Source organism: Martes martes, assembly GCF_963455335.1.
Source record: "Martes martes genome assembly, chromosome: X".
NCBI classification, from domain to species: Eukaryota; Metazoa; Chordata; class Mammalia; order Carnivora; family Mustelidae; genus Martes; species Martes martes.
Window position 1 is genome coordinate 57,919,017 of NC_137897.1, and position 9,737 is coordinate 57,928,753.

Sequence of the window (9,737 nt, forward strand, 5' to 3'; positions counted from 1 at the left end):
TGATATGTTTTCTAAGAATAAATCAACAAAGGTTATCATTCAAAATGGGAGAGATAATTTCCCAGACATTAAAAAAAAAAAACTAAAGGAGTTCATGAACACTAAACCAGTCCTACAAGAAATATGGAAGGGGACTCTTTGAGTGTGAAAGAAAGACCAAAAGTGACACAGACTAGAAAGGAACAGAGAAAATCTCCAGAAACAACAAGAAAACAAGTAATAAAATGGCATTAAATACTTTCTGCATCGAGGCACCTGGGTGACTCAGTGGGTTGAGCCTCTGCCTTCAGGTCAGGATATGATCTCAGGGTCCTGGAATTGAGCCCCGCATCGGTCTCTTTGCTCAGCAGGGAGCCTGCTTCCCCCTCTCTCTCTGCCTGGCTCTCTGCCAGCATGTGATCTCTCTCTCTGTCAAATAAATACATAAAATCTTTTAAAAAATACTTTCTGCATCTTTTGAGAAGATCATGTGGTTCTCATCCTTTCTTTTATTAATGTAGTGTATCACACTGATTGATTTGTGAATATTAAACAAGCCCTCCAGCCCAGGAATAAATCCCACTTGATCATGGTGAATAATTCTTTTAATGTGCCATTGCATTCGATATGCTAGTGTCTTGTTGAGCATTTTTGTATCCATGTTCATCAGGAATATTAGCTTTTAACTCTGTCTGGTTTTGAAAATAAGGTCATGGTGGTCCCATAGAATGAGTTGGGAAGAGATATATTTGTTAGATTACACCTTTCTGCCCATGGACTTTGCTGAGTAATCATTAAAATCATCATTAAAATCTCCCCTCCCACCACTGTCATGCCTAAGTCAGAGTCTCCCAAAGAGCCTGAACAGCTACAGAAGCTCTTTATCAGAGGTTTGATCTTTGAAACAACCAATGAGAGTCTGAGGAGCCATTTTGAGCAATGAGGAACACTTACGGACTGTGTGGTAATGAGAGATCCAACCACCAAGCACTCCAGAGACTTTGGGTTTGTTATGTATGCCCCTGTGGAGGAGGTGGATGCAGCCATGAATACAAGGCCACACAAGGTGGATGGAAGAGTTGTGGAACCAAAGAGGGCCGTCTCAAGAGAAGATTCTCAAAGACTTGGTGCCCACTTAACTGTGAACAAGATTTTTGTTGGTGGCATTAAAGAAGACACTGGAGAACATCATCTCTAAGAAATTATTTTGAACAGTATGGGAAAATTGAAGTGATTGAGATCATGAATGACTGATGCAGTGGCAAAAACAGAGGTTTTGCTTTTGTAACATTTGATGACCATGACTCTGTAGACAACATTGTCATTCAAAAATACCATACTGTGAATGGCCACAAATATGAAGTAAAGACAGCCCTATCTCAGCAAGAAATGGCTAGTGCTTTATCCAGCCAAAGAGGCCAAAGTGGTATTGGAAAGTTTGCTGGTGGTTGTGGAGGTGGTTTTGGTGGGAATGGCAACTTTGGTCATGGAGGGAAGTTCAGTGGGTGAGGTGGCGATGGTGGCAGTCAAGGTGGTGGCAGATATTGTGACAGTGGAGATGACTATAATGGGTTTAGTAATGGTGGAAGCTACTTTGGAGGTGGTGGAAGCTATAATGATTTTGGCAATTACAACAATCAATCCTCAAATTTTAGATCCATGAAAGGAGGAAATTTTGGAGGCAGAAGCCCTGGCTCCTATGGTGGTGGAGGCCAATACTTTGCCAAACTACAAAACCAAGGTGGTTATGGCAGTTCCAGCAGCAGCAGTAGCTATGGAAGTGGCAGAAGATTTTAATTACTGCCAGGAAAAAAAGCTTAGCAGGAGAAGAGAGCCAGAGAAGTGACAGGGAAGCTACAGGTTACAACAGATTTGTGAACTCAGCCAAGCACAGTGATGGCAGGGCCTAGCTGCAATAGAGAAGACATGTTTTAGACAGTACTCATGTGTATGGCCAAAAAACTCAAGGACTGGATTTGTGACTAATTGTATAATAGGTTATTTGTTTCAGTTCTGTGGAAAGTGTAAAACATTCCATCAAAGGGCTTTAATGTAGTTTTTTTTTTTAATTTCTACCCATGCTGTTGATTGCTAAATATAATAATCTGATCATGACACTGAATAAATGTGTCTGAAAAAAAAGAGTACGTAGGGAAATGTTCCTTCTTTTTCTACTTTTTTGGAACAGTTAAGAAGAATAGCTATTAATTCTTCTTTAAATTTCTGGTAGAATTCCCCTGGGAAGTTGTCAGGCTTTGGACTTTGGCTTGTTGGGAGATTGTTGATGACTGACACAATTTCTTTTTTTTTTTAATTGGCATATAATGTATTATTTGTTTCAGGGGTACAAGTCTGTGATTCATTAGTCTTACACAATTCACAGCATTCACAATACTACATACCCTCCTCAATGTCCATCACCCAGACACCGCATCCTTCCCATACCACCCCACCCCCCCGCTCAAGCAACCCTAAATTTGTTCCCTGAGATTATGAGTCTCTTATGGTTTGGCTCCCTCTCTGGTTTCATCTTGTTTCATTTTCCCCTCAATTCCCCTATGATCCTCTGTCTTGTTTCTCAAATTCCTCATATCAGTGAGATGATATGATAATTGTCTTTCTCTGATTGACTTATTTCAGTTAGCATAATACCCTCAAGTTCCATCCACATCATTGCAAATGGCAAGATTTCATTTTTTTGATGGCGTTGTGTGTACCATATCTTCTTTATCCATTCATCTGTTGATGGACATCTAGGCACTTTCTATAGTTTAGCTATTGTGGACATTGCTGTTATTAACATTGTGGTGCACGTGCCCCTTTGGATCACTACAAAATACCCAGTAGTGCAATTGCTGGGATGTAGGTATCTCTGTTTTCAACTTTTCGAGGAAACTTCAAACTATTTTCCAAAGTTCCTGCACCACATTGCATTCCCAAAAACAGTGTAAAGGGTTCCCCTTTTTCCCCATACTCACCAGCATCTGTCATTTCCTGACTTGTTAATTTCAGCCATTCTGACTGGTGTGAGGTGATATCCTATTGAGGTTTTTTTTCTTCTCTTTTTTTTTTATTAACATGTAATGTATTATTTGTTTCAGGGGTACAGGTCTGAGAATCATCAGTCTTACACAATTCATAGTGCTTGCCATAGCACATACCCTCCCCCAATGTCCATCACCCAGCCACCCCATCCCTCCCACTCTCCTCCCCTCCAGCAACCCTCTGTTTCTTTCCTTAGATTAAGAGGCTCTTATGGTTTGTCTCCCTCCCTGGTCCCATCTTGTTTCATTTTTCCCTCCCTTCCCCTAAGACCCCCCACACCACCTTTCAAATTCCTCATATCAGAGAGATCACATGGTAATTCTTTTTCTCTGAATGACTTATTTAGCTCAGCATAATGCCCTCTAGTTCCATCCACATCATTGCAAATGGCAAGATTTTGTGGGGGGGTTTGATGACTCTATAGTATTCCATTGTGTATATGCACCACATCTTCTTTATCCATTTATCTGTTGACAGACATCTAGGCTCTTTCCAGAGTTTAGCTATTGTGGACATTGCTGCTATAAACATTTGGGTGCATTGTATGCATTTGGGTCACTACATTTGTATCTTTAGGGTAAATACCCAGTAGTGCGATTGTTGGGTCGTAGGGTAACTCTATTTTCAACTTTTTGAGGAACCTCCATACTGTTTTCCACACTGGCTGCATCATCTTGCATTCCCACCAACACTGTAGGAGGGTTCCCCTTTCTCTGCATCCTCGCCAACATCTGTCCTTTCCTGACTGGTTTATTGTAGACATTCTAACTGGTGTGAGGTGGTATCTCACTGTGGCTTTGATTTGTATTTCCCTGATGCCCAGTGATGTTGAACACTTTTTCATGTGTCTGTTGGCCATCTGGATGTCTTCTTTGCAGAAGTGTCTGTTCATGTCTTCTACACATTCCTTGGTTGGATTATTTGTCCTTTGGGTGTTGAGTTTGATAAGTTCTTTATAGATATTGGATACTAGCCCTTTATCTGGTATGTCATTTGCAAATATCTTCTCCCATTCTGTCAGTTGTCTTCAGGTTTTGTTGACTGTTTCCTTTGCTGTGCAAAATCTTTTGATCTTGATGAGGTCCCAAGAGTTCATTTTTGCCCTTGCTTCCCCTGCCTTTGTTGATGTGTCTAGGAAGAAGTTGCTGTGGTTGAGGTGGAAGAGGTTGCTGCCTGTGTTCTCTTCAAGGATTTTGATGGATTCCTGTCTCACAATGAGGTCTCTGATCAATTTTGAGTCTATTTTGTGTGTGGTGTAAGGAAATGGTCCAGTATCCTTCTTCTACATGTGGCTGTCCAATTTTCCCAACACCATTTGTTGAAAAGACTGTCTTTTTTCCATTGGACATTCTTTCCTGCTTTGTCAAAGAAGAGTTGACCATAGAGTTGAGGGTCCATTTCTGAGCTCTTTATTCTGTTCCATTGATCTATGGGTCTGTTTTTGTGCCAGTACCATACTGTCTTGATGATGACAGCTTTATAATAGAGCTTGAAGACTAGAATTGTGATGTCACCAACATTGGTTTTCTTTTTCAACATTCCTCTGGCTCTTCGGTGTCTTTTCTGGTTCCATACAAATTTTAGGATTATTTGTTCCATTTCTTTGAAAAAAGTTGATGGTATTTTGATAGAGATTGCATTAAATCTGTAGATTGCTCTAGGTAGCATAAACATTTTCACAATATTTGTTCTTCCAATTCATGAGCATGGAATGTTTATCCATTTCTTTGTGTCTTCCTCAATTTCTTTCATGAGTACTTTATAGTTTTCTGAGTACAGACTCTTTGTCTCTTTAGTTAGATTTATTCCTAGGTATCTTATGGTTTTGGGTGCAATTGTAAAAGGGATTGACTCCTTAATTTCACTTTCTTCTGTCTTACTGTTGGTGTATAGAAATGCAACTGATTTCTGCGCATTGCTTTTATATACTGACACTTTACTGAATTCCTGTATGAGTATTAGCAGTTTGAGAGTGGAGTCTTTTGGGTTTTCCACATTGGTTTTGCACTCTTATCTGCAGAGTGATAGTTTGACTTTTTCTTTGCCAATTTGGGTGCCTTTTATTTCTTTTTGTTTTCTGATAGCTGAGGCTAGGACTTCTAGTACTATGTTGATAGGGGTGATAGTGGACAGCCCTGCCATGTTCCTGACCTCAAGGGAAAAGCTCTCAGTTTTTTCCCATTGAGAATGATATTCGCTGTGCGTTTTTCATAGATGGCTTTGATGATATTGAGGTATGTACCTTCTATCCCTACACTTTGAAGAGTTTTGATCAAGAAAAGATGCTGTATTTTGTCAAATGCTTTTTCAGTGTCTATTGAGAGTATCATATGGTTCTTGTTCTTTTATTCATGTATTCTATCACATTGATTGATTTGTGGATGTTGAACCAAACTTTCAGCCCACGAATAAATCCCTCTTTGTCATGGTGAATAATCCTTTAATGTACTGTTAGATCCTATTGGCTACTATTTTGGTAAGAATTTTTGCATCGGTGTTCATCAAGGATATTGGTCTGTAATTCTCCTTTTGGTGGGGACTTTGTCTGGTTTGGGGATCAAGGTAATGCTGGTCTCATAAAATGACTTTGGAAGTTTTCCTTCCATTTCTATTTTTTGGAACAGTTTCAGGAGAATAGGTATTAATTCTTCTTTAAATGTTTGGTAGAATTCCTCTGGGAAGCCGTCTGGCCCTGGGCTCTTATTTGCTGGGAGATTTTTAAGACTGCTTCAATCTCCTTACTAGTTATGGGTCTGTTCAGGTTTTCTATTTCTTCCTGGTTCAATTGTGGTAGTTTATATGTCTATAGGAATGCATCCATTTCAGGTTGTCAATTTTGCTGGCGTATAGTTGCTCATAATATGTTCTTATAATTGTTTGTATTTCTTTGATGTTGGTTGTGATCTCTCCTCTTTCATTCATGATTTTATTAATTTGGTTTCTTTCTCTTTTCTTTTTGATAAGTCTGGCCAGGGGTTTATCCATCTTATTAATTCTTTCAAAGAACCAGATCCTAGTTTTATTGATTTGTTCGACTGTCCTTTTGTTTCTATTTCATTGATTTCTTCTCTGATCTTTATTATTTTTCTTCTCTTGCTCGGTTTGGGCTTTATTTGCTATTCTTTCTCCAGCTCCTTTAGATGTAGGGTTAGGTTGTGTATTTGAGACCCTTCTAGTTTCTTGAGAAAGGCTTGTACTGTTGTATACTTTCTTCTCAGGACCACCTTTCCTCCATCCCAAAGATTTTGAACAGTTGTGTTTTCATTTTCATTTGTTTCAATGAATTTTTTAAATTCTTATTTAATTTCCTGGTTGACCCATTCATTCTTTAGTAGGATGCTCTTTAGCTTCCATGTATTTGAGTTCTTTCCAACTTTCTTCTTGTGACTGAGTTCAAGTTTCAAAGCATTGTGATTCAAAGATATGCAGGGAATTATCCCAATATTTTGGTACCAGTTGAGACCTTATTTGTGACCCAGGATACAATCTATTCTGGAGAATGTTCCATGTGCACTAGAGAAGAATGTGTATTCTGTTGCTTTGGGATGGAATGTTCTGAATATATGTGTGAAGATCATCTGGCTCAGGGTATAATTTAAAGCCTTTATTTCCATTTTGATCTTTTGCCTATGTGACCTATTCATTTCAGTGAGGGTGTTGTTGAAGTACCCTCCTGTTATTGTATTAGTATCAATGTGTTTCTTTGATTTTGTATTAACTGGCTTACATAATTTGCTGCTCCCATGTTAGGGGCATAGATATTTAAAATTCTTAGATCTTCTTGTTAGACCATTTAAGTATGATATAGTGCCTTTTCTCATCTCTTATTATACTCTTTGGCTTAAAATCTAATTTGTTTGATATAAGGATTGCCACCCCAGCTTTCCTTTGATGTCCATTAGCATGATAAATGGTTTTCCACACCCTCATTTTAAATCTGGAGATGTCTTTGGGCCTAAAATGAGTCTCTTTAGACAGCATATCATGGGTCTTATTTCTTTTTTATCCAATCTGATACCCTGTGTCTTCTGATTTGTGCATTTAGCCCATTTACATTCAGGGTAAATATTGAAAGATAATAATTTAGTGCCATTGTATTGCCTATAAGATGACTGTTACTGTGTATTGTCTCTATTCTTTTCTGATCTATGTTACTTTTAGGCTCTATTTTGCTAAGAGGACCCCTTTCAATATTTCCTGTAGGGCTGGTTTGGTGTTTGCAAATTCTTTCATTTTTATTTGTTCTGAAAGTTCTATCTCTCCTTCTATTTTCAATGACAGCCTAGCTGGATAGAGTATTCTTGGATGTATATTTTTCTCATTTAGTACTCTGAATATATCATGCCCATCCTTTTTGGCCTGCCTGGTCTGTTCTAGATCATGAAGCTATACCTGAGGCTAGCCAGGTAAACAAGTCAAAAGACCAAGAACTTACAGGCTACTTTTCTAGAGAGCTGTGGTATTTACACCACCATATCAGATTCTAATAGATTCTGATTTGAACTATCATAGAAAAAGAATTTATAAAAGTAATTATATTTTTTCTATATAATAAAAAATTCTGATCATCATTCTAGATATCCATAAACCTAGGGTACCTGGTGCCGGTGATTGAAATTATAAACCTATGTTGCAAAACTTTCAAAAGAAGGTGCAAGGTCAGAAGAAGGAATATAGTCAATGGTATTGTAGTAGCATTGCATGGTGACAGATGGTAACTACAATTATGGTGAACATAACATAACATACGTTTTTTGAATCATTATGTTGTATACCTGAAACTAATGTAACATCATGTGTCAAACTATATGCAAATTTAAAAAAGAAAGTATAAAGTGATCATTACAGATAAGTCAAACTACAGATAGTAGCTCTGGGAATATGAGAAGGTCCTGCAGTGTGACTAGATCTGTTCTAACAGATCAGAGTGGTACCCTGGAAGCTAACATACATCACCTCAAGGGACATAAGATCGGTATCTATAAAAGGTTGACCATGAAGCAAGATGGAATTCTTCTGCAAGTGCATAGTATTGCTAGTGCTCCAAATACATAATGACACATAGCATAAAAATTGGATGACAGTGTACTTGATGCCATCAAACCTACTCAAATTTTAAGTTGATAAGATACAACATAGAAGGATTAGTGTTGTGTACAAGGTAAAATGGAAGGGGTTGGGGGAATGGGAAGAATATAGAAGAATACAGAATATAGAGTTGTGATATTTTGGGCTAGCATATTTATCTGGTGAGAACTATAAATATGATTAATTCAGTGAGAAGTAGTGCAATGTCACCCAAAAGATCCCCCAGATGGGAATAATTCCAAATGTGATAAGTGAGATTCACATAATGGTCAACTGCCTTCTTGAAAATACCATTCTCTTAGCTCCTGTCACAGTATACTCTACTGATTCTCCTGCCAAATTATTGGATATGCCTTTCCAGTCGCCTTTTGGTCTCCATCTCTAAACGAAACACCAAATACTTTGTCTTATGGATTACTCATTCTAGACCCTCTTTCTAAAGAAATCCACATAAATGTGGATTTTATCCTAAAATTCAGAGTGCTTATTTCATTTATATGTAATGTAATTTTTATATGATTCAGTTAGGTCTACAATTTTGCTATTTGTTCTATTCGTCCAATCTGTTTTTCTGACTCTTCCTTCCTCACCTTTTCTTCTTTCAGGTTGTGTATATCTTTTTGCTTTTTTATTTTGAAATTGCAAAAAATAGTACAGAGAGGACACATGATCCCTTCACCAAGTTTCCAATTGTTACATTTTACATGAATATAATATATATCTAAACTAGAAAATTATTATTGATAGAATATGTGTATAGTTCTATGCTATTTTGTAACATGTGTAGATTTATGTGCCCACCATCACAATCAAGATACAGAAGTATTCCATCAACACAAAGATCTTTTTTGTGACCCAGCAATCACACTACTCGGTATTTACCCTAAAGATACAAATGTAGTGACCCGAAGGGGCATGTGCACCCCAATGTTTATAGCAGCAATGTCCACAATAGCCAAACTATGGAAAGAACCTAGATGTCCATCAACAGATGAATGGATAAAGATGTGATATATGTATACACACACACACATACACAAACACACACACACACACACACACACACACACACACACACAATGGAATACTATGCAGCCATAAAAAATGAAGGCTTGCCATTTGCAACAATGTGGAAGGAACTAGAGGGTTTTATGATAAGCAAAATAAGTAAATCAGAGAAAGACAATTATCATATGATTTCTCTGATATGAAGAATTTGAGAAGCAGGGCAAAAGGTCATGGGCGGAAGGGAGGGAAAAATGAAACAAGATGGGACTGGGGAGGGAGACAAACCATAAGAGACTCTTAATCTCAGGAAACAAACTGAGGGCCTCTGGAGGGGATGGGTGGGAGAAATGGGGTGGCTGGGTTATGGACATCAGGGAGGGTATGTGCTATGGCAAGTGCTGTGAATTGTGTAAGACTGATGATTCACAGACCTGTACCCCTGAAAAAAATAATACATTATATGTTAATAATGGTAAAAATGAATGAATGAGTGAATGAATGAATGAATAAAGAAACAAATAAATAGATCTTTTCTGTATTACCCTTTTAAAGTCACAGGGACTGCTCACCCCTACCATATTCCTGGACCTTGGCAGCCACTAACTGGTTCTCCATCT

General features: G+C 38.0%; 1 pseudogene across 1 annotated transcript; it reads left to right on the forward strand.

The window, feature by feature from the left end:
• The first annotated feature begins 811 nt into the window (after positions 1 to 811).
• Positions 812 to 1,776, forward strand: LOC308337218 (heterogeneous nuclear ribonucleoprotein A1-like; annotated as a pseudogene). The gene has a single exon. The product of its transcript is annotated as a heterogeneous nuclear ribonucleoprotein A1-like (transcript).
• The last annotated feature ends 7,961 nt before the right edge of the window (positions 1,777 to 9,737 follow it).